Here is a 24,737-nt window from a genome sequence, read left to right as displayed (position 1 = left end):
TTCTATTCTATTCTATTCTATTCTATTCTATTCTATTCTTTCCCTTTTTCCAGCCAATGGGAACTTCATCAGACTGTCATGAGCTCTCAAATATGATGAAAAACGGCTTATCATCTTCATCTGCCAGTTTCTTCAGAACCTTTGGATGTATGCTCAGGTCCCATGGCATTACGCACATTCAGATTCCCAAGATGGTCTCAAACCTGATCTGTTACCACACTATGTATGTGTAGAGGTATTTCATGTGGACCTTCAGCTGTCTAACCTTCCTGACAGAATCTTTTGAGAATGTTTTCTGGCATTCCTCACCACACTGATGGTTGCACTATTCCTTCCAGTTGCTTGAGAGCATATGATTCCCAGATTCACAATCTATTACTTAGTTGAATCTCTTCAGAAATGTGCAGTCTTATCACTTGCTGCAGTCAGGAGCAGGATTGATGACTGCAAGCAAATTGGTCTGTAGTATTGTGAAGGGCTAAAATGGAAATCAATGAGACTGGCACAACATCCATTTCCAATGAATTTTATAGAAAATGACATGCATTATAGCAGAAAAACAGAATTAAATTAGTAGGATTTAAAGGGATCATGAAGAGTCAACTGCCAAGTATATGCCTGTAAAATAGTGTATGTTGAACATAGAGCAAAGACCTCACTGAGGTCAAGGGAGTATAACTTAAGAGGTGAAAGCCAGATATAGTGATTGTCTTCTTAGCATGAATATTTGCCCAACAAAATTCCTAGAGATTAAGTCTTTCTTTATTTTTTTTCCCCAGCTGCTCTGCTCTGCTATACCTCTAGTCACAAAGATAATAATTTACAGGGAGAGAGAAGAATTAATGGTCTTTCCTCTCCACAACTACTGCTATACTTTGATGTGTTACCTATGCTCCAGCTTATGCAATATAGTCATGGAGAGCTCTCTTACCTTTTCCAGATCAAAGCTGAGTCTGGCAGTGGGACCTTCAGATTTGGACCAAGTTGCTGTAAACAAGGCTCCCAAGAAACTAGTGTTTGGAAGACTATTAGAAAGCAGCATTGCCCCTTCTGCCAAGGGTACAGTCTTTCTCAAGAAGCCTTTTGGAATTTTCCATTATCTAAAATATAGACCTCTCTCAGTTTAGCAAGGTACAGATTCTGTAAACAGCATACAGTATTGAAGAAGTAATAATGACATATTTTATATTTAGGAGTGATTATTTTCCAATACTGCTAACTGGGGAATGAATGAATGACATCAAATTTCCTGAAAAACAATTTCCTTAGGAATTATTTTTAAAATAATAGTGAAAAAATTAGATTGTGTGTGTGAGGTTTTGTCAAAATGTGAGACTGCAAAATATCAGGTTTTTTTTCTGTTTGTTTTTAATTCCTATTTATTGAAAATAAAGAACCTCATCAATTGAAAAAGTGTTATGATAAACCATTCTTGAAAGCATTATTGAAAAAGGTTGCTGATTTTTTTTCTTATAATTATACAAGTCTGCTAATGTATTTTTCACTTATTTTGGACTTGGTGATATTAATTAATCAATATTTTAGAAATTAAAAGATGAAAAGGGCCAGCTAAACAAAATCAATTCCACTGAATTTAATTTTGTACTACAAAGAAAACTGGAATTAATTTTGTACTACAAAGAAAACTTGAAAACTTTGCAATTGTGCTGCATTCTTCGGATGTACATACATCATAGGCACTGATACTCAGACTGCTGCAGTCCTGCTTAGATACTGAGTTACCAAAGAAACACTGCTCTTTTACCAATTTTCTGAAGCATAGCAGTGATACTGATTTAAATAAACAAATCCTGGAGGCAGGATTAGCTCTGCTTCAGTGATATTGTGGAATAGTGGTTCTATCTACCCAAAGTTTGTGGGTATTTCCTCTACTGAATACTATTTTCACTGTGACTATTTATTCTTACTTAAATTTTCAAGATAATATACCATCTATACAGAAAACATATTGGAGCAAAAAGGTCCCCAAAGAAGACCAGAAAGACTGAGATAAAGTGCAGCAGGCATTTTGCATCTCTTTGAGCTTCTAAGAAAACGTGACACAGGACATTACAGAGTAAAACTACCTGAAGCTTATGCACTATCAATCATTCAATTCTACATGCTATTCTATCTTTCCAAATCCCAGCCTACACACTGTGTCACTGCCTTCCTCCCCTTACCCACTGCACACATATTGAAGTCTCAACATGTTCTCACATTTATCTCAGTGAAAACTACCTCGAGTATATATGAGTTTTCATCTGCAGTTTAGGAAGAAGACTCAACAATTCACAACCAGCGTGAGCAAAGAAAGTCCAGTACAATTGTATAATTCTTTGTGAAAATAATATTATTTGTTCACTTTTGAGAAGGGCAGCATGCATTGAGACATCCAGAGAGAAAAAGTGTGGCAATTTATTACAATATGTCTTCTGATGTTTTTACATGGTTTCTTGTACTGTGTGCAAGCTGCTTTGATTCCTTCTCAATTTCTCCATACACCTCATAAGTGGTGAGCAGTGAATCACACTCCAGTACCAATTCACAAACATCATCTTTAGATGTAGCTGATTTGTAGACATCTTAAAGAATTTCTTGAGTGGAGTCTTTCATATGCTCACACTTCCTGAACTCATCTATGAAACGAGAGTAAAATTTTTCCACCTTACAAATTCTTCATTGAAATGTTTTTCCTTTACTTTAAGTAGATGTATGTGCATACTTACTTAAATGCATACGCACATATACACAGAAGCTAAAATTCTAACCATGATGAAGCAGTGACATGCAGTCCTTTGTAAGGCTGGATAAGAATAATATAATATCAAAGTAATGGTTTAGAAATATGGCTATTTATTATGCCTTGCTCTCCTTAGTAAGTGACTATTAGTACATAAAGGCTGTACAATAGTGGCCGGCACATATTTTCACTGGTAATGTGGAGCCTTTGTTTTAAAATCACTGGAAAACGTATTTAACTTAATTTAGATGGTGAGAAATAGGTTTCAAATAGTATAAACCATTGCATTAGCTCACAAAACCGGCAAGTTCATTGTGACTGTGATTGTAAGTTATAAATATTTATAGGAATTAAAAAGTATATGAAACAAATACATACTTGTTTTAAACCAGCTAATATTTCCAGCATTCAGCTTAAAACTGCTTGTGAGATACAGATATGGAGAAGTGAAATTCTTCAATCTTCTAAACCACAATTTCCTAACAAGATGATGTACTTTTCTTCCAAGACTAATTGCTAACAGAAAGACATCTTTGTAAACTATAAATTTTAGTCATCAGTTCTATAGACCAGAGCAGTATGCTGGATGATCTCAAACCTAATAGTCTTAAAGTCTTGTTTGATTCAAATTTATAGATATAATTTAATTTATCTGAACAACCACCACAGTTTGAAGCCAGAGTCTTCCATATGTATTAAAGGGTTGTTATTTTTATTATCTTTATTTATTTATCTTTATTTTAATTAAAAAAGAATCCTTGAAGGGGTGCATTTACTCTATATATAACATTCGCTGTATTAAAAGGGAGAATATTATAAGTATGTTGTGCATTCATCTGTAAGAAGCAACCTCTGTCTTTTCCGAGTAAAATTCAAAAGGTATATTCACTTCATAGCTGATATGAATCTTGAGATTTCCCATTAGATTTTAGTACAACTGTGTCTCAGCTCAGTTAATAATTCACATTCCCTTGGGTTTGTAGGATGAGTTATTTCGTAATTGAAAAAATGCAGATGAGCTTAACAACAAATAGCAAGTGCAGGTGCTGTTTCATATTTCTTTAGGAAGGAGAGTATCACATTAAATAGAGAAGAGGCTTCAGTTAATTCAAATAGCTAATCTCCAAATCCATCCATTCATCTTATCTACCTCTTTATAACATAAAGTAGCCAATAACATAGCATGAGCTTTTGAGTACTACAGGAGAGAATGTGTAATGTCTGAACGTTTAAATATGTCACTTACAAATCTTTCATTTGTTAAGTCTATAATTTGATGCTGTATGGACAATGACAGAAATTGCATGAGTTTACAAGTAGGCTAGCATTTAGAGATTAGTTGAGATAGTGGCTGACTAGTTAAAAAAGTAGGTTCTGTCACTCATAAAAAGTTCAGAGGTCAGATCTATCCATGTTTTAATAGCTGGTAATTCTTGTCTAGTGCAATACAGTTTGTTGATGTACCATTCTGAAAAGGATAAACATAATGAATTTCAGAGAAGTCATTAAACAAATATGTTTATAATATCATCAACAATCAATACAATGATAACTGTAATGAAATAATAGTAAAAAAAAATACTAAGTAAAAGACATAAGTAGAGATAGAACGAGAACTGTAAGCCACCATCTACTCCCTTGGTTTATTGTGTAACCCAAAGTTTTCTATTGGCAACTCCTACCTTTGCCAGTGTTCTGAAGTACTGCTTGGACCTCAGTGAATCACATATGTAATTATTTCAGATCAGGTTGTGGAGCTGCTGTTGTAAGTAGATCTGTAGTTATTCGAGTCTTCAGAATTTTATGGAGAAAGAGTAATAGGTCTTACAAAGTGGTCTAAGTCCTGTGGGAGGTAGCAATTTATTGTCCCAAATTATTTAAGTGATTTTGGCTTATTTCCATATTTGAGTCACTTATCCATTTTACAGTTCTCCTCTCTCTAAATAATAAAAGATAAATACTTTGCTAAAGTAAATCTGCCAGGAAAAAAATGTGCTGCAGAAGTAGGAAGATGAAGTTAGTATACAATTTAAGGCCACAACTCCAGGATAAATTTTTATTAATAGCATTTCTGCTGGCATCTATTATCTGAATATATATATATTATTTGCATTTTCTTAAAATATCTATCTGTTAAATGTGACTACATTTTGTGATACAGGATTGTGATGAGGCTTTCATAAGTATGCTTACTGAATGCTGCTAATTAAGGAGGTAGTCAAACTTCCAGCCATCAATGTGAGCAAGATTTCTTTATTTGAACGTAGACAGTATTAAGGAGATAAAGTGTAGCAACTGCCATCTGTATTAATTCAGTTTTCATAATTGAGATTACTTTCTCATTATAATCAATGGAGAGAAATAGACTTGATGAACCTTTTGACTATAGGAGCAGTTGAGGTTATTAGGCTGAAAGGAGATATCTGTCTTGCAGGTATTGACCTGGATTCAACAGATCTGCAGGGTTCACCAGCTGACTCCTCTCTGTTCTGCTTCTTCTTTACTATTTCCCTAGCTTATGTTGTATAATGATATTTTCTATTATTACTTACAGTATTTACATCTGCTGTGTATTTGTTACGTACTACTAGGTGGTCTTCATCCTTATACTTTCACCACTGTAGAAAGCAAAGAAAGTAGAATGGTAAAAAATTAGGAAATCTTATCTTTAGTGAAGAGCACTCTCTCACACCTCTTTAAAAATAGCTCTTTTTGTCTGTCATTATCAACTGTGTGATTATCAAACATCAACTTGACATAACACAAATAATCAGAACCTTACATTCACCTGACTCATATGAGCAGCTAACTAAAGTGAAAAAACTAACTAACTAAATTGAAATAGAAAGCGATCTCTCTAAGGCAGTCAGCTATCATTATGCAGAAAGTAATGGGATCCATAACCCTCTTGCCAATCCCTTCTTCCCCTGAAGCAAAAGATGCATGTATTCATAAACTTTCCAGAGAATTTATTAGTTCATGATGCATGTCTTTTCAGAATGCAGAAATAAGCTGTAACATTTTTAATTAAAAGAAGTACAGTATTTTCCTTGTCCCTATTGCTCAGAGTTCTTCAATCTGTAGGATGCAAAGAAGATTCCAACAATTTGTGCTTAAGAATAAAATCAACTGGTTTTCTCGAAGATTTTAATTACTTCACAGGCAAACTTTTGTGTTTATTATGGCTGATATGCAATATGAAATACTGGTGCTGCACATATGCAGCACAAATGAAATGCTGTGGTGCTAAACCAGGTAACCTCAGACGCCCCAGGGATGACCATACAGGTGGGTGCCTGAAGCCACTGCCAACTATATTTACTGATAACTTCATCTACAAAGACTTTGCATGTGCCTGAAAGAACATAAAATCTTCCTGTTTTTTTTTTCCAAATATGCTGCTGGGTGACTGTTATTAGCCTAGTCTTTTCACCACACGTCTAGAATATATTGACTGTAATTAAAAATCTCAAAAAACAAACAAACAAACAAAAAAACCAGACCAAGAACAAAATTAATTTGATTTTCTATAATTCAAATTCAACCCGCATATGCCTGAACATTTACAACAGTTCACATCAGAGTCACTGCAGTTTTAATTCCTTCATCTTCGCTTACTGTCACAACAAATTAAGTTAGATTGGCTGTTTTGAGATTTTTATGGCTTTCTGTGTTCTTGGTACTTAAATTAAAGACCCTTTTAATCCATGACATGATGTCGAACAAGCTCAGAAATAAGTTATGACATCAATAAGATTATGTTTTCATGAAAATGATAGCAAGTCACAGTCAATAAGGCATTCTATAATGTTATCAGCAAAAAGGAAGAAGTATTAGAGAACTTAAAAACAAATGGAAAACAGTATGAATGTATTTGTATTTTTGTTTTCTCCCTTCACTTTGTATTTTGGAGCGTATAGTTATAACTAGTATCAAATGATTAATGGAGTATATTCAACAATTTAAACATCTTTTGTAGAATAATCACAAAAAGACAGATATTACATCAGAAATATTAATTATTCAATTTACAGTGCTTGACTGCTTTGCTCTGAGGTTGATTTATATATGGCTTAGATGTAATGGACCAGAGAAGATGTATGTTCTGAGTCCTACACATTGGCTGACTAAATAGTTCCCAAAACTTCTGAAGAATGCCCTTCAATTTGGTAACAGAAAATGTTTTCTATGAATACTTCTAGAATGTGACATCAAATTCACTTTTTACAATGTTTTTGCCATAAAAATAATTTTTAAAATCTTGAATAATTAACTTTTTAAAACATATTCTCGTTCTTTAGTTTGCATTTAGCTTGCTAACATCCCTATCACAGAAAAAGCTCCCTGGTGTTTATATGGTGTTTTTATGATGTATATACATAACACCACTATGTTTCATCAGCAAGCACAATGACAGATCAGGTGTCCTTAACTTGTAGTTACATATCAGTGCTCAAATGATGGATAATTGCCAGTGACAGACCCAAGACTGGAATGGGAGGAATCAAGGGTCACATGAAGAGATTGAAGTGACAGAGCAGAGCACTCAAGGCAGCAGCTTTTGAGACAAGCAGACACTCTTTCAGGCAGGCAACAACAGAAATCATCACAGAGGCCATGGTATTTATTTATTTTTCCAGGAAATGAGGTATCATAAGCTAGAAGCTGCCTGTTCTTTTCATATTCGTAGTTTGCGATTCAGAAATTTTTGACAAAGGAGAATCATTGCTGTCTGCTTGCATTTCTAACTGGCAGCAATTAGCTACAGCTGAGTGAGAGGCATTTTGGTGGCTGTGGGCAGTGTTAGGTGGAAAACTTGTCAGGGAGTCTTTTCCATTGACAGCAGAGGAGAGAGTAACATTTCCCAGTTCTGGGAATATAGTAACTTCAGGATTACAACTTATTCATAAGGATGGATGGACTAATATGGTATAAATGTTGTCTTTAAGAATGCATGTTAGCAAAAAGAAGATTGTGTTGAATGTTCCCTGTAAGCTTACTGCGAGATAACTTTTCTGGTAAACAGGAAAGCAGAGCTACTAAGGCACTTGTGGCCATATAATGTAATGAAATTCTGAGGAAAAAATGTGCTCCAGAATTTGTTGACTTTAAAGAAATAACCTGTTCAGAAAAGACACAGCTCATTAAAAGTACAGTGTTGATTTTACTAATCAACCTTATTCCTAATTATTCCCAATTATTCCTAAGCAAATATGAATTTATTCCTTACATGTGTTACTTGATCTTGCACATGGACTCTAAATATAACAACCAGAAGAAAAAATACTGATTAACTCGTCTTTTGTGCTGTATAATGTCTATGCAGTTGCTGGGCACAGAGGTTGTTTCAGGCAAGAGGAGCTTGACAGGTATCATTGCCAGTAGTATCAAGTAGAAGACAATTGGTAGCAAAGTCCTACAGTGATCCTGCTTTAGTAATCTAATTAGTCATCAAACCAGGTGGTGTCACTGGGAACTTCAGCCTCAGTCTGAAAAAACGAAGGTGCTCCAGATGTTTGCATGCTCTCTGGGTTCCAGTCAGCTTTCTGACAAATCCTCACACACATGTTCTATGCTGATAATCAGTTAAAGAAGTCATGGTTTATGTGTAATGACAAAAGATTAGTTTGTGGAGCACCTCAGAGAAAGGAAATGTTACTTCCCAGAATGAGAACCATAATCCCCTAAAAATATAACCTCAACCCTACTGGAAAGTGTGAAGACCTTTCGCCAAAAATTCAATACAGAATGACATTGGTTAGAGGTGTATACTGTTAAAAATTGTTCAAAAGAGAATCTACTGGAGAAAAACTAAAATCTACACAAAAGTTAAGAATATGTATCAGCACTATTCAAGCGGTAAAGAATTACAGATAACCATTTCTGGAAGCTCTCAAAGAAAAGAACAACAACCACAAAAAATCCAGAGGAATATTTGAGATATTTGATTTTTTATAACACAAATTAAAAGGGATACACTTTATTTTATTCCTCTTATATGTGTAGTGAGTAGTTTTATTTCTCTTAATTTTTCTGCTTTATATTAGTCTCTACTTGCCTTTTATTGATTTCATTCTCAGAATTTAATTTCCCTGAGAGGATTTATAGTATGATTCTCTTACATACACTGTATCTCATCCATCATCATTAGCATTGGTTTTACTACTGTGAGTCATCATTATCATCTGATATATAAAAGTGTAAGGCAGAAGCCTCTTTGCATGGCCTGATTTACTTTTTAAAATGTTTTTTTCCTTAACTTGCATAGTTGCATAACTTGTTGGAGATAAGATTTCCCCTACATCATTAAATTTCCTTTTGCTCATTGCTCATCTATCCTAAACAAAATTCATTTCATTTCAAAACAGAGCAATGCTTATTTGTTGTTTTGCTTGTATTAATTGGTTCACGACCCCTAGGGATACTTGTTTCACTCTCATCTACGTAAAGTGAATTCTAACTATGCTGTGTTTTCCTAAAGGCCATTATAAAGTAAGGAGCTTAGAAGATAAGATCAAAACTTGCAAAATCCATACATAAGTCTGTTGCTCATTGCTGGAAAAATATGCTGCTCAAAGAACTCCTTGCTCAACAGAAAGTAGAGCTTGCACTTTTCCTTTTTATACGTCCTTTTATGCTCTCCTGTATCTCTCGTAGTTTTCAAAAGGTAAAAGAAATCACATTGAGTTTCAAATATCAGTGACAAATTTCTACTTGCACTTAGAAGAAATGTATGCTCCTTTGAATATGCCCATAAGAAAAGAACTAAAAAAGTGTTGAGTTAGAGAATGCACATAATCACATAGTACTTTGACAAAATTTGACAGACTCTAATTTGAGAATTTCTAGAAACATGCTTTTATTGATAAAGATAGCCTGACATGTTTATTATTTTCTTAAAAATTGGTCCTGGATAGCCTTACTTGTCTTCGTGTGAACTCTCAAATAGATATTAATTTTTATTAGTCTCTGTATGACTTTGACAACCCTTAACTCCCATGACTGAGAAACATTTTTTTCAGTGGATACTGCTTGAAAATACTAATTCTAAAGTTGTCCACGCACAGGAAAGAAGAACAGCCCACAGCTGAGTTTGTATCAGTGTGCTCAGAAGTACCACAACCTTAATGACTTTTAAACGGTCCTCTTTTCTGGATATCGTAAGAGTAAACTGACTCTTTTAAAGAGTGGCTGCAATGTGGGGAGCTGGATCACGAAGGGAGGTGGAGCTTGTCCTGCACAATGAGTGGTGAAGTGAGCAGGCTCTCTGTTGAACGGCAGTGTCCTGCTGTGCGGACATGTCCTTGCAGATCTCTTATCAACACTTCAGTGATACTTTGGTTATTTTAAGCATAAGCTTCTAATACAGTATGATCATTTATAAAAAAACTGTAACAAACATGGCAGATTTCATACCTATTCTTTAGTCCATCTGCATTTACTTTCAAAATTTCAGGTTGGTGCTTGCTGAATACGGCAATTGACTGGAACACTTGTATTCCCTGATATCTCCATGCACAGAATTATCAAGTTGGTATTTTCTAAGTAGAAGGGTTTTTGTTTATGGCAAGGGAAAAATATACTTACACATTTTAAAAATATCCCTCAAAATTTATTGAGAAAATGTAGCCATACAGTTTGGTTGTAAGATGGATGGCCTGGGTATTTTCTTATTATTATTATTTTAATTATCATTATTTATTTTACTACTCTGCTGTCACTGCTCTCTCATCATGAGCCTACATATTTCTTTCACCTTTTGAAAGCTATAGGAGATGGAGAAGAGCAAAAGATCTCACTACAATCAGGGGATTATGGAACGGCATTCAATACATGAGATATTCTCTGAAAAGAAACAATCCACTTAAAGTCTTAGGTTAAGTAATATATGAATTGGTGTCAACATTGCATGCAACTGAAATTGCTCTTCAGGGTGAATATGGTTACTCACTGCAACATACAGACAAATGTAGTGCATGCCAAAATTATTCTCTGTATCACAATGTATTTTCTTTCAGGCCTGAGAAAAGTATTCATCTGGAGAACATATTTTTCTATTTCTGGTCTATCCATGAACTGATTTCAGTGAGCATTCATTTTATGCCATTAGTGAGGAAATAAATGTTAGTTCCTTCATTCCACACAAATCCTTTGTCTTGTATAGCAAATGTTTTCACATGATCAGGATTTAAATGCTATCAGATTTTCATTGTCAGCTCTTCTAGAACCTTCTTTCTTTAGTGGATTCATTTCCCACAACATAGCTCAGACTCCAGATTGCAACTTATTTAGATCAGTGACTGACCTGACAGTTAGGGATCTTGATTCACGCCATTAGATGTTTTTCTGTCCAACATTCATTTCAGCATTTGTCTACATACCTTTTTTTCTAGGTATATATTTTAAACTCTTTCTATTACTGATTTATTTTTGGCTTCCTTCATATTGATCTAGCTGTTTTAATCAATAATTCATTATACCCCGGAGTGAAATTTTTATTATTTTCTGGCTCCGGTATGTTTTGATTACGAAAACAAAATGAGCAAATTTATGGGCCAAGTTGCATTAATTGAAATTAAATTGAATTTTATTGATGCTGTTCCAATTTGAAGCTGAATATTCCCATGGTAGTTTAAATGGCCATGCATTTTAAATGTATATTACCAGTATCCCTTCTGAGGTAGACTTAGCACACAGTTTACAAAGCAGCACTGCAATTTGGCATCAGTGGTCTGAGGATCCAACAGATGGTTTAGGGGTTTTGTTTGGTAGGAAGGACCCTGTGTTATGTCCATGAAATTGAAGCTTCATTTGCAAGAAAATACAACTTTATTTACTTCTTCCTTTGTCTTATTCTAGCAATGGACTGCAAACAACAACTCAATATGAGAAATCAAACTCCAGAAAATATGCATAATCCTCTGCCCATTTGGCATCATGCTCGGGCAAAGAGCTCTTCGGTCTGATTTCTAGGAATCAAGCAGGCACACAGCAGATTGCTCAATAAGTCTGACTACATATCTCATCTGACAAAGGCTAAATATGTCAGGACATGTGAGGAGAGAAAGAAGAAACAGAGCAGAAGGAAACCAGTTGCTCAGGGGAGAGATTTCATGATTTGGAGAAGAAAAACAATGAAAGATGGGGATAACAGATTTTTGGAACTACAGTGTCCAGAGAGCAAATGATACTTAGGCGTTTTATATTGTATATTCATTAGCTCAATAATGATATACATAAGTTAGCACCTTTATGTATCCTTGGTATTTGTTAGTTAAGTTACAACATGTGTCTGAAAATGGGAATTTCAGACCCAAATCTCCCAGAAATTCTTCGAGACCTCAGAAGAGGTATTAATCAGAGCAGTCCATACCATCTCTGAATTTCCCAAGCTGGTTACAAGCTGCTGTTCCTACTGGCAGCTCTTTCCCTCTCCCAAGCAGTGCATGCCCCCATGTCAGGGGAGCCAAAGGGATGCAACCTCCATCCCCTTGCACTATAGCTTGCAGACTAACACGGGTATATATTCAGGAGAACAGTCATGAAGATCTAGGGAGCATTGTCTGAAATGGTACTACCAGTATTACCCTGTTAATGCACTTGCCATTGCACAACAGGGCAGAGATTGCATCTCCACTCAGCCCACATTATTGCTACTGCAGTATCATACCCAGGCCTGTGTTTTTTTAAAAGTTCTTGTAGGAAAGAGTCATGCTTTAGAGTTTCTCCTTGGCAGGTGCAGCATCAATCATCCAGCAGGTTGTTTGTCTTCTCTTCACTGCTGAGACTTTGAGAGGGATTCATCAAGTATTAATGAGTCCTCTAGGTTGCTTGCTGAGAGCTATAAAACTGCAGACTGTAATTCCATGCTTTGAAAAGAATATATCTCTCTGTCTCTGTGTATGTTAAAGGTGCTCTCTGAAATAATTAAAGGGCAGAAGGACAGGGCATAGCTAAAACTTAAAAAAAGAAAAAAAGAGCCCAGTAACTACCCATGTCATTCTTCAGTTACTCTGTTGAAACCTTTTTATCTCTGCTCATAAAAACAGCTCTGCATGGACCTGCCAGACAACACTGTTTTGGCAGTGAAATAGTATCTAAGAAACTTGTGAGGGAAATTGATGAGAAACAGCTCTGAAAACACCCAGCCCAATGGAAAAAAAATGTTTGTCAGTGCGTAATAGGTATTGTTTACTGTACCTGATACAAGGATGATCTGAAAATATGGCTTCTGGGGCTAAGTGATTTGATAAACCATGACAAAGAGACAACTAAAAATTCTAATATCCTCTGATAAACAGATTTTCAACAAAATGCATGAATTCAAAGCTCTGTGTGCGAGCATGGATACACGTCCTCATGCATGTGTTCACATACCACAGTAAAGATGAAGAGAGGATGTTTGAATAAAGAGTATTAGATGCCTTAATCTCTCAAAAGCTGCAAAATCAAATGGGGAATAGTAAGCATAGCAGAGGTAGTTTCTCTGTATATTTGAGTATAATGTGGAGGCTAAAACTGATTCTGGCACCAGAGCCACTGACTGCTCTGGGGAAAATATACGTTATATATATGTATATATATGTATGTTCTCTTTCTATAACATTACAGATCTTTCTGTCCCATTTCATTTGGGCAAAAATATAAATGTAGGTGTATTAAATAAAGCATTTTTGGGGTTTACCCTGTTTGTATTCTTACTGCCAGTAAATCTTATTTCAATGAAATTACTATTCATACAAAATGCCCTTGAGGAACAAATCAGCCTTCAGAGGGATGCATGGAAGGCAAGTGAAGAAGTTCCAGTTCCTGATGGCTAAATGATGCAATAGCTGCTACTAGCAGCATATTGCCAAAAATTGGAGTAGCCAAAAAAAGGGAAGTTTTACCCCAGGTCTAGAGAAATGGGTAGATTTAATAGAATTATAATTAACGTGCTTTATATTTCTTAACAATTATTCAGTTCCTGCTCATATAATTTGATTAAATCTTATGATTTCCTCTAGTATTAGCATTCTCTTCTGAAAACAGTCATCTGAAGAATTGTCTTCGTAAAGCAGGAGCAAAGTAATCCTCTCCCTAGGATCCAATCACTGCTATGAATATCCTATCACTGTAAAAGCAGCATGAGTGAATCTTGATAAAATAAAAACCCTTAGAGGATGCTCAGTAAAATAAAAACAGATTATCTGTGGGAAAGAATATAATAATTCAGCTTGACTTATATGTCTGGACTTTATTTTCTTTTACTGACTTGTGCTTGGAGATATAAATATTTTTTTTCTACATATTTTTTATGGCTCACAGCTCAGTAGTAATGACCAAGAAATCACAAAATAAGGTAATAAAATATTAAAACATCATGTTGATTATTTACTGCAATTTGTAAGTAATTTCAGAATCCGACAGCACAAGCATGGCTATGGACTAGATATCAGTTATTAATCACATTTTGTAGCCCTTTATTTGAATAAACGACAACAGTATTCTAAAGGTTAAATGTAAAATGTGAGAGGCAAAAAACGCCAAACATATTTTCTTCTTGTTGAACATTTTGTTTCTGCTCTGTGTTGCCCTAAGGATTTCTTGCTGTCCTCAGAAAGTCAACAAGCAAAGCATTTGAAAATGATTAATATTGATTTTACAGAATACACTGAAGTTCTGCTGAACTTCTTTCTGTCTGCAGCAGGAAGTTTTATTTATTGTTTTGAACAGAGGACAATTAATATGGTACAAGTGAACTCAGAAGTATTGGTCTAGACTATTTTCCTTTCATAAACTGCTTCAGTTACTTCTGTTCAGGATTTTTTATGACCGTAGCTGTGCATAAGTATTGCAATTCACCATCTCACTAGGGATTCAAAGTTTAGTCAGTTAGATGAACACAACGAAGAGCGATGTGCAGGAAGTACTGGTTGTTCCTGAGGTCAATAACGATGCTTTTAGCTGCACATCAACCAGAATGCGTTTGGTTGCAGTGATGCAGATACTGACTCAGTGCTGCATGACTGTAGATTGACTTTAAATACACTTCAGTGTGTGTCTTACAAAGAAGGGTATGTTAACCAAGCATCTATCCCTTGCATGTTCAGGGCAGAAAGCACAAATCTGTTTGAGTAGGTGGATGTCCTCTTTCCCTAAATTCCTATCTGGGAAGAACAGCTTTGTACTGACTCATCTCCCATTGCCAAGTGCTAGTGCCCTAAATGCAAAGCTAGAGTCTATGGGAAGGATTGACAGACACTAACAACAGAGAACTAAGGCTGCTAATAGCTTGTTATTATCTTGGGTTAGTCCAAGAGAGGCCAGCAGCATGGATTCCTTTCAAGGATATGAAGTCTGTGTGTGCTCAGAGGTACTGGCCTGTTTCAGATTAGGCTTCACCTGCCCTGGTAAAAGGTATGAAAGATACTGCCAAATCCTGATGTAGCTCTCTGTGAACTTTTTTGTCTTTTTTTTTCCTCAGAAATACTAATGACCAGCTAGAAGAATAAAGATTGGTTTGGCCAATTTATTTACCCATGAAAATTCTTTTTGAAGATAAAGAGTTGTTTGTTCAAAAACCTTGATTTAAATGTTTGGTTCAAACTCTTAAGCTTCATTGGAGCTCCTTCATAACCCTAAGGGGTTAGAGCTCTTGTTAGCATTACCAACATCCATCAGCTACCTCTGTCATCAGTCAAAGGAAAGGGCATAGACCTCCCGCTAAGTCAAAGTAAAGAGATTAATCCATTGGCTCAACAAAAACCTTTTTCTATGGAAATCCATTTTATCTGTGAGTTTTCCCAATATAATTGCAGATTTACACAACCTTTGCACTGGATCACAGATAAGCTTATTTCAGTTTTAGATTTACTATTCAAAATCATACTTTCCACGAAGGAGGTATTCTTACTCCTTGGCTGATTTTGTCCATATTTGAACTGTTTCCTTCAGGAAAGGTACATAAAGGACAATCTCACTATGATAATTCAAATAATTTATGTTCTTACAGCTATAATTTCACCAAAGTAAAGATTTTCAACTCCTTATTTCAAATGCCTTAAGTGGAAGGCAATATTCACTGGTATAAAAAAAAGTTTACTTCCATGCACAGAATAAATGTTATCCATATATTTGTCTACTGCTTTAAAAGAGAGGGAACAAGCTCTAATAAAACGTTAAATAATGATCACATTAAAGTGAAAATTAACAAGAAACTTCATTTCTGTTCAAAGAGCTAATTTTGTTAAATCAGAGGTATTATAAACTTGAATCTGTAAATATCTAAAATATGAAAGAATTTCAGATGTGTTTCTGAGAATTAATATACTATCTTAATTTGTAAGAAATTATTAGTTAAATGTCCTTAAACAGTTAAACATTCAGACTTTAATATTATTATTGTTGACGATAACACCAGATGGCAGTATTACATATTGGTGTCCAAGTTCTTCTTCTTTTTGAGAACAAATTTTGGATCTTGTGTAGCCAGGCTAGAATTTGTTCTCCATTTTTGTTTTTATAATGTATATTATGGAAATTACCCAATATAAATTGTTAAAAAAAAATATGCAGATGCAGGAGTTCATTTTCCGATAACAATTCTACAAGAGACTTGAACGGGACAATCAGAGATAATAAAGAAGAGTTTATAAGGAGCGCTGGCTTGCCTTTGTTCCTGGAACATTTATCTCTAGCAGTAAGGCTACAAACAGAATATTTTCTGACAGATTCATAAGTTCTTCTCCACAACACACTACTTCTTGCTTGACCAGGTTAGCTATCAGTTGCAGACATTCACGAATCTGAGAAAACAAGGCAAATTCCATCAGTGTATCTCCGGTCTTCTTTAAGCAGAAATGTGTACAACACAACTCCACAAACAGATATTTTTCTCAACACAATCAGCAAAGGTGTGCACCTATGGATATTTAGGAAAATACCATTTATGTATCACTCATCCAAAGAGAGTTTTCCATCCCTTTAGGGAGTTTATCCATCAGTATCAATTCTTCCCTAGTGCCTAACAGAGGGATATATGGCTCACTAAAGTCAGCCATTTCCACAGAAAACATCTGTAGCATAGGAACCTAGTCAAAGGCAAAACATCTGGTCTAAATCCACACCAAATACCCTAGCATTGCCTCAAGGTGCACTGTAGTCTGAAACATGATGACAGAAACAAAGACACTCATGGTAGCTGAGTGAGAAATTCTTATGTGAATGCTATGATAAACCTCTCTTGTCAAATATTAAATAGATGAACCACAAAACTATCCTCACCAATCACCACCAGTGATTTTACCAGCTCTGATACCTCACCAGACTTCTGGGAACAGGCTGAGATCTCGGTTCCTTTCTGGCTGAGGGGAGCATTGTTCTCACATAGGAGGTATAATACTATGCTGAAGCTTCTTCAAAGGGATCTTTCCATTGATGCTGCAGATCTTTCAGCTTGCCACTCTGCCTATTGCAAGTGTCATTCAGTTTAATAAAAGATGCAGAAATCATGTCTATCTCTCATATTTCTTTCCAAGTTGAACAGCCTTTTCTAAATTGAAAGTACTCTAAAGTTGTAACAAGATAACCTTTTCCTTTTTACTAGAGAACTTCTCTGATGATTCTTACTTTATGTCAGATTCTTACTTTAAATAGCTGCTGCTGCATAAGCCACCTTACATGCAATGTTTGATCTACTAGACAGTTTTCCACACAGGTTATCTGACATAATTTTGTAAAAAAAATTAATAAATAATAAACTTAAAAGTGAGACTATGGCAATACAGGCAGCTATCTAACAATTTGACTCTAATAAGAAATCTTCATTAAATTCTGTTACTTTATCTACCACGATGTCAAGATTGAGGAAATATTTTTACAAGCAGAAAACTGTTGTCAGCATCAATTTTCTCCTTATTAATAATGTCTGTTAATCAGCAATGATTTCTAATGACCAGTCTTAATCCAAATGCAACTGTTCAGGTTGGTACCAATTCAGTTAATCAAACAAGTCAGTAATTATATCACTGAGAAAAACAAGTCCCAATGACTGCTGTCTATATCTGCTCTTCTTCACACCATGTTTCTCCAGTGTAACTGGGTGGATGCCCTCATTAGTTTGAACATATCTATTAGCATAATCTAATGTAATGATGACCGGTCTTTCCAGTATTATTAATGCCAGCTTCCTGATATGTCATAGACTGTATTGCTAGACTTAATAGAAAGGCGTACCACAGTGATTTGAACTGACTCCAGTTTGTCTGAAAAGTAAATAGAGCCACTAAATATAGATCAAACTTGAAACTGTATTTTGACAGAAAGAGAAAGTAGAGAAGGTAAGCTCTACTAAAGCAATCTTACAGAGAGACCTAGAATCAGAAAGAACTTACTGTTTATCTGACTTACTCTTTTTAATCAGTAGATTTCACCTGTTGTTATATGGGTTTATTAAAATCGGTACTGATAAAGTCTGAAAGCCTTAAAGTGGTAATAGCAAATCTCTTGAAACATTCTGATAGATTCACATAAATGTTTACAGTATGTTAAAAACAGAGTCCCGACATTAGGGGGATTTAAACGTTGAGAAAAGTAGCATCAAATTCAAACTTTTGAATACTCTGAAAGATAATTTTTAACCTAGAATTCATCCCCTTACTATATTTGTTCTTTGTAACAAGGTAGGTAACTCATCAGCCCACTCATGTTTTCAAAGCAGGATATTCAGTTTAAGACCCCTCATAAGGAAGATAGTAGCAGGTATCTTGTTCTAAACTTAGTCAATCCAAACACCAATACTATATTTTGCAAATGATGTGCTTTTACAAAAATGGACTGATCAAGAACTTCTTGATCATTTTCACCTCAAAAGATGGTAAGAACTCTTGACCATTTCAGCTACAGTAGTAAAAGACCAGTGGCAGTGGGGTTTAACAGTCATATTATATCCTAGGGCCTGAAAAATGGTACAGCAGATAAATTCTTATATCAGATGGAAAAAGTTACTGTTTTCAGAATGATAGCTACAAATATGTATATCATGTGGTTTGATTTGATTCCATAATAATGTTCTTCAATTCATGTATCAACACTGTCAGCTGAGCTGTATGAGACATAAGTTCTTGCAGGCATATTTCCAGTAGAAAACTAGGGGTGCTAGAGCTGGAGATATTGTGAATGTTGTTAATCTTATTTGGAAATAAATGCAAACCATGGAATGCATATCATTAACCACCATGCTGAGAATTTATCTTGTCAAGGATTTCAGTGCTATATTGAAATAATACTGCCCAACATGCAAATATATATATATAATTTTGTTTTGTTTTGTATTCAACATAATCTCTTGGCTAAAAGACTGTGACCAATAAAAATACCTCTATGATTCTCATAGACTGGAAGTAACATAAATTCTTGAGTACAGTATGTGAAATTATTTTTATTCTTTACTATATTCCCTGGTTTAGGTTTTGTTGTTGCTGTTGTTTGCTTTTCAGGAAAATATAATCTTCAATCATCCTTGGACTCCAGATCATGTTTTCCTTCAAGTATCTCTGTGTTCACATGCAGAACTGGTTAAACAAGTGTACCAGATTCTACTATGTGAATCAAAATATATAAATCTACCCGTGGTTCTTCACTAATTTACCAGCAATATATGTCTAAATGGAGAATACCAAATGGATATCTTCTCTGTATCAAATAATTTAGGTCCATCCCCTCCACAGTCTCTTCTTTAGAGTCTAGGGTTTATCCCTAGCCAACAACCTCTTTCAACACTCAAACTGTTCTTGCATTGAGTATTGTAACTGTGATTTTTGTGTCCATAGGTACTCATAATCCCTTTGGATGAATAATTCTCATGAACTACGGAGACTCCAAAAGAAGTACTTGCTTCTCCTGAAGGTGAGGGAATGGTAGCTATGTAAAAGACATAAATAGTGGGTCTCTCCACTTTTGCTCCAGATCACCTTTCTTCCAGATCAGTCTTCTCCCTTCATCTTGATCTATCCCTACCTTTGATTGAGAGCTTCTTCCCTACATTTATGTCCATATCTTGCCATGAACTCCTAGTTTCTGCTTTGCCTCTTTTCTGAGTTTTGTCTCATGTGTCTACTCCATTCCTGCCTTGACTTTCTGCTCTGAACACTACATAGAACTATTTCTTTGAATGCTAGTGTTGTCATTTTAAAGCTTTTTGTGCATGTGTGTGGAAAAATCATGTCATTTGATAGAATTATCGTATACATCTGTAAGCTAGTTTCAGCTGTCTATGTAATCTTCAGAACTAGATTCAAAATATTCCTGAAATACCTTTGATGAGTTTATTTTGCACATTACCTTCAAGAATTTAAAAATACTTTCTATATATACTCATATTTAAAGTTCACACATGCTTCACAGGATGGCTCCACTGAGGTATTACAGCCTCATACACAGTTCTATCATCATCTTGTTTAGACATGGATCTGTTACATCTTCACATCACAATTTTGACCACAGAATACTTTTTTTTCAGAACCAAAGATCTTGCCAAATCTACTATAAAAGCAGCAAATAGAAATCCTATATAAATTTCTGAAATCTCATCTGCAGTAAAATTGTTCAAAGGAATGTTCCAATGCATTGACAATTTATCATTTGAAACCAATTCCTCACACTTTGACAAGTACATTCTTAAATAACACAAAACACTTTTTTTCCTCTAGCACTTGTAATAACAATCTGCATAGTGCTGAGCCACTGCAGCATCTCTGATGAGAATCTAATTAATTCCATCAAGACAGAAAGACAATATTTTTTGCATTATAAACAAGCATGCTAAGTTTAGTATCTTTATTATCAAGTCTAATGCTTGGAAGAAAATCAGTCACTGTATCAGCCTTTACAAATGCTCCCTGCACCTAACACATGACTCACTCAGATGCCCTACCAAAAAAACATCAAAAAACAAAAAAAACCCAGAAAGTTCTGTTTTGAAATGGAAAGAAAATACTGACAAGTGCAGTTCCCTATCAGTTCCTGAGGGAACAAATAATTGCTTCAGAATATTTCATCTTTCCCCAGCAAAAGTAAATTAAGAAATAAGTCAAGTACACGAGTGATACTGAGATAGTAAGGAAAAATTCAATTTGTAGAGATGTATGAAAAAGACATAAAATAACACTTTGGGGAAAGAAAAGTAAATGCAGTGTTTGTGAAATATTCAGCAATGGAGAATAATGACTCTCTAGCAATCTGCACAGCATTACTAGCTGCAATGCAGTTCACAGTGCTTTGCAGAGTGGTGCAGACAGGGAGTGAACTTTGGCCAAAACATCTCTGTTTTCAGTCTGTCTTGGAAAAGGCTGATCATTAAGTGAAAGGCAGTGTTTCTATTTGGAAAGACCTTGAAAATTAATTTCTTTCACTATCTGACATTTTCAGTTCTATTTTATTATATATCTTTTAGTTTCTAATCATTTCTAGAGCTAAACACCTTCATAAACAAAATATTTGTTAGATAAACACATTTCATAGATTTTAAACTGGGATAAAGACTACTGCACTTACTGAAGTCTCTGAGGGCAGTGTAAGGCAGATATTTGAAAGTCTAAAAAGGTGCAGTACAACTTGACAGTGATCTTGTGGCAATACAGAACACTAATCTGAGACACAAGAGACCATGAAGTGTATCTGCAATAAATGGAAAGTGAAAAAGAAAGGAAAGGACAAATATATTCACAAAGATTTAACGGAATTATTATTAGCATTAGGAGCTGTTAGCTTAATGGAATTGCTATTAGTTTTACCATCAAATACAGTATTCCTGAAGGAGTTACTGTAAGGAACACTACTGGAATCTCTGAGCAACAATGGATTAATTACCAAAGTAATATTTATTTATTTATTTCCTAATAGCCCGATTTTCTTTATCAAACTCGTTATAGAAGGTATTAGGCCTGTAGGTTTATCATCTCTAACAGACAGGAAATGGCAGACAGAGTAAGATGCTGCTTTGACATCAGCTGTTCCCTCAGCATCCACAGGGAAAGGTAGAAAAACCTTGCTCATCGTTTGAAAGAACAGTCTGAGTTTTTAATGCAGTTACCGCTCACTCTGACATTTTCCTTTTGCCCAAGCACAGAGAATGCTGGGGTCTCTGTCACCAGCACAGATAGCAAAAGTTTGATCAGCCTCAGAAAACTACCTCAGTGTTACCGATGAAACCATTCTGACAGCACCTTGGAGGTGCGTTGCTCCTTGCTCCTTCTAGAGCTGCCCTTGCCAAGTACTGCTCAGTTGCCCTTGGTTCTTATTATGTCTGCAGTTAATTCTGAGGAAAGCCACAGGCTGAGCTGCCCCTTTTGGGGTCTCCCAACCCTGGAAAGCTGCTGTCTGGTCTGGCTGTGGTAGCACGCACTGTCACAATGTCTTTTTCTGCCTAAAATATACAGGGCAGAACAACCTTAAATAGAATACTTAGGAATATTTCTCTCTAAATTGTAGATTATAAAGAAAACCTAGCTACCAGAGTATCAGCTGAAAGGAACTTTAATTCAGATTAGATTCAACCCAATTAGTCATTTACACTCAAGGAGATTCCTCTTTAGTACTTAGATCAAACCTTCATTCCTCAGTAATAGAAATTTCTAACATCTGACAGGAATCTTCTCCATCAGAGAAAATGCGTAAAAGTTAAATCAACTGTTAATAATTCATAATGAATAATTTGACTAGTTTCTTCTTTGCTAATTACGTTTTGTTATTAGTTAATGCCCTAGATATGTTTTAATTATTTTTACCATTTATATCTGTCATACCTAGAATACATATGCATAAAAAGCATATGTAACACCTATACATGTTAGAAGGAACAGTGAGTAATGTGTCTCAATTAAACCTCCATGTTTGTATTTAGATGTGTAATGGGTTTTGTTCAGATGGAGCTAGTTTTCTTCAGAGTAGCTCATGTGGTGCTGTACTTCAGAATTTGTGACCAGAAGAAAGTAGAAAACACAAGGTTGTTTGAGTTATTGCTGAATTGTTCTCACAAGACCTTTTCAGTTTCTCATGATGCCCTGGAGGAGGCTGGGAGTGCACCAGTTGCTGGGAGGGGACAAAAACAGGACAGCTGACCCAAACTGGACAGAAGGATATCCCATTACATGTGGCACTGTGATCACAGTTTAAGTGGGGGAAATTAAGAGGAAGGGGAGGATGCTCAAACTGATGGTGTTTGTTTTCAAAAGTAACTGTCATGTCTGATGGAGCCTTGTTTTCCTGGAAATGACTGAATATTTGCACACCAATGGCAGGTAGCAAATAAATTCCCTGTTTTATCTGTGAGCACAGCTTGATTTTGCCTATTAAGTTGTCAACTCCATGTTTTGTTACTTTTAATCCTCTGATTCTTTCCCCCATCCCACAAAGTGGATTTGTCTACTTGGCACTGGTGAGGCAGCACCTAGAGCTCTATGCCCAGTTATGGGCTCCACTAGAACAAGAGAGATAAGGACATACTAAGAAAAGTTCACTGTAGAGCCACTGAGATGACCAAGAGACAAGAGCACCTATTCTGTGAGAAGAGACTGAGGAAATGAAGACTTCAGCTTGGAGAAGAAGAGGCTCAAGGGGACTTTAATCAATGTGCATAAATTCCCGAAGGAAGGGTTCAAAAAAGATGGAGCCACACTCTTTTCAATGGTACCCAGTGCCACTGAGCACAAACTGGCACACAGGAGCTCTCTGTGAATGCCAGGAGCACTCCTGTGCTGTGCAGGTGATAGAACAAAGGCACAGTCTGCCCATAGGCTGTGGGGTCTCTTCCTAGGGGATCTCCAACAGTCACGTGGATGTGGCCCTAGACACCCTGCTCTGGGTGGCCCTGCTGGAGCAGGGCTGGCCCTGAGGGACCCAAAGGCCTTCCAACCCTGAACCATTCTGTGATTCTGTGATTTTATGAGGTGAGTGAGTAAGAAGCTGAATGGGGTTTAGTTGTTTAGGGCATGACTAGGGGTAAAAAATTCTTTTTCCAAGTATTCATATGCCTTTGTACATGTTACAGGTCTTGTGAGACACAGGACTTTTTTCTTTTTTTTTCTATTTGTTTATTTTCTTTACCTCTTTCTCCTAGTATGGTAAGCCTGTGAGATACAAACCTGGTAAAACAGAAGGTGGATACTTGTCTGAGCTCAAGACTTCCTTGGAAGCTTATTGTTTGAGAGGCCTCTGTTTAGAAAGGACTCAAAAGACCCTTGCCCAAGACTCAATATCTAACTTTTCTCAATGGCTCCTATCAGTTTCCCCCAACAATAGCAGTTGAGCGGTTAACATATCTTACAAACATTTACAAAGCACAAATATCTTTATCAGTAAGTAACTATAAAACCATTCAAGAATAATGACAACTGTGGCAAATAATGCACCAGAGAATACTCTCGAGTGCTATTACACCTCCTTGTAGAGTTTCTGCATGTAAATTTTCTATCAGAACAGATCTGCATTCACCTAAATGGCAGTCACAGTGGTCCCACTTGGTATTTATCTATTTTATTTAGTATTTCCCTTCAGACCTTACCTGAAGTATGCTTATTCCTGACAATTTAATACTACAAACACTGATGAAGTCACTGAAGTTTAACACAGTAACACAGCGTCTTCAAGCACGGCTTAAACTCAAGACTTCAGTCATTTTTTACAGAACTTGTAATCATTTGAGTGTTAAAATCTGTTGTTAAAATCTCTTCACTCCATTTTCCTTATGTAAAATAAAAAGCTGAATTGGGTCCAAGTTCCCTCAGAGGACTAATTCTTGTCTATAAATGGGTAAGTGACTTGTAAAGTAATTCTGTTTACAGAAAATACTTGTTTTAGGGGAAGACAAAAACGGTTTACACAAGAGGAAAAAAAGATAACAAAATTATGTTGAAACAATGCTCTGAGTCCTATATACTGTACCTAAAGGATTAGAAACAGTACTATATATGCTTCTGATATTGGCAACCAAAAAAAACACCCTGGTGTTTTTTTT

The sequence above is a fragment of the Meleagris gallopavo genome, chromosome 1 (genome assembly GCF_000146605.3).
Source record: "Meleagris gallopavo isolate NT-WF06-2002-E0010 breed Aviagen turkey brand Nicholas breeding stock chromosome 1, Turkey_5.1, whole genome shotgun sequence".
NCBI classification, from domain to species: domain Eukaryota; kingdom Metazoa; phylum Chordata; class Aves; order Galliformes; family Phasianidae; genus Meleagris; species Meleagris gallopavo.
This window is presented reverse-complemented; position numbering follows the sequence as displayed.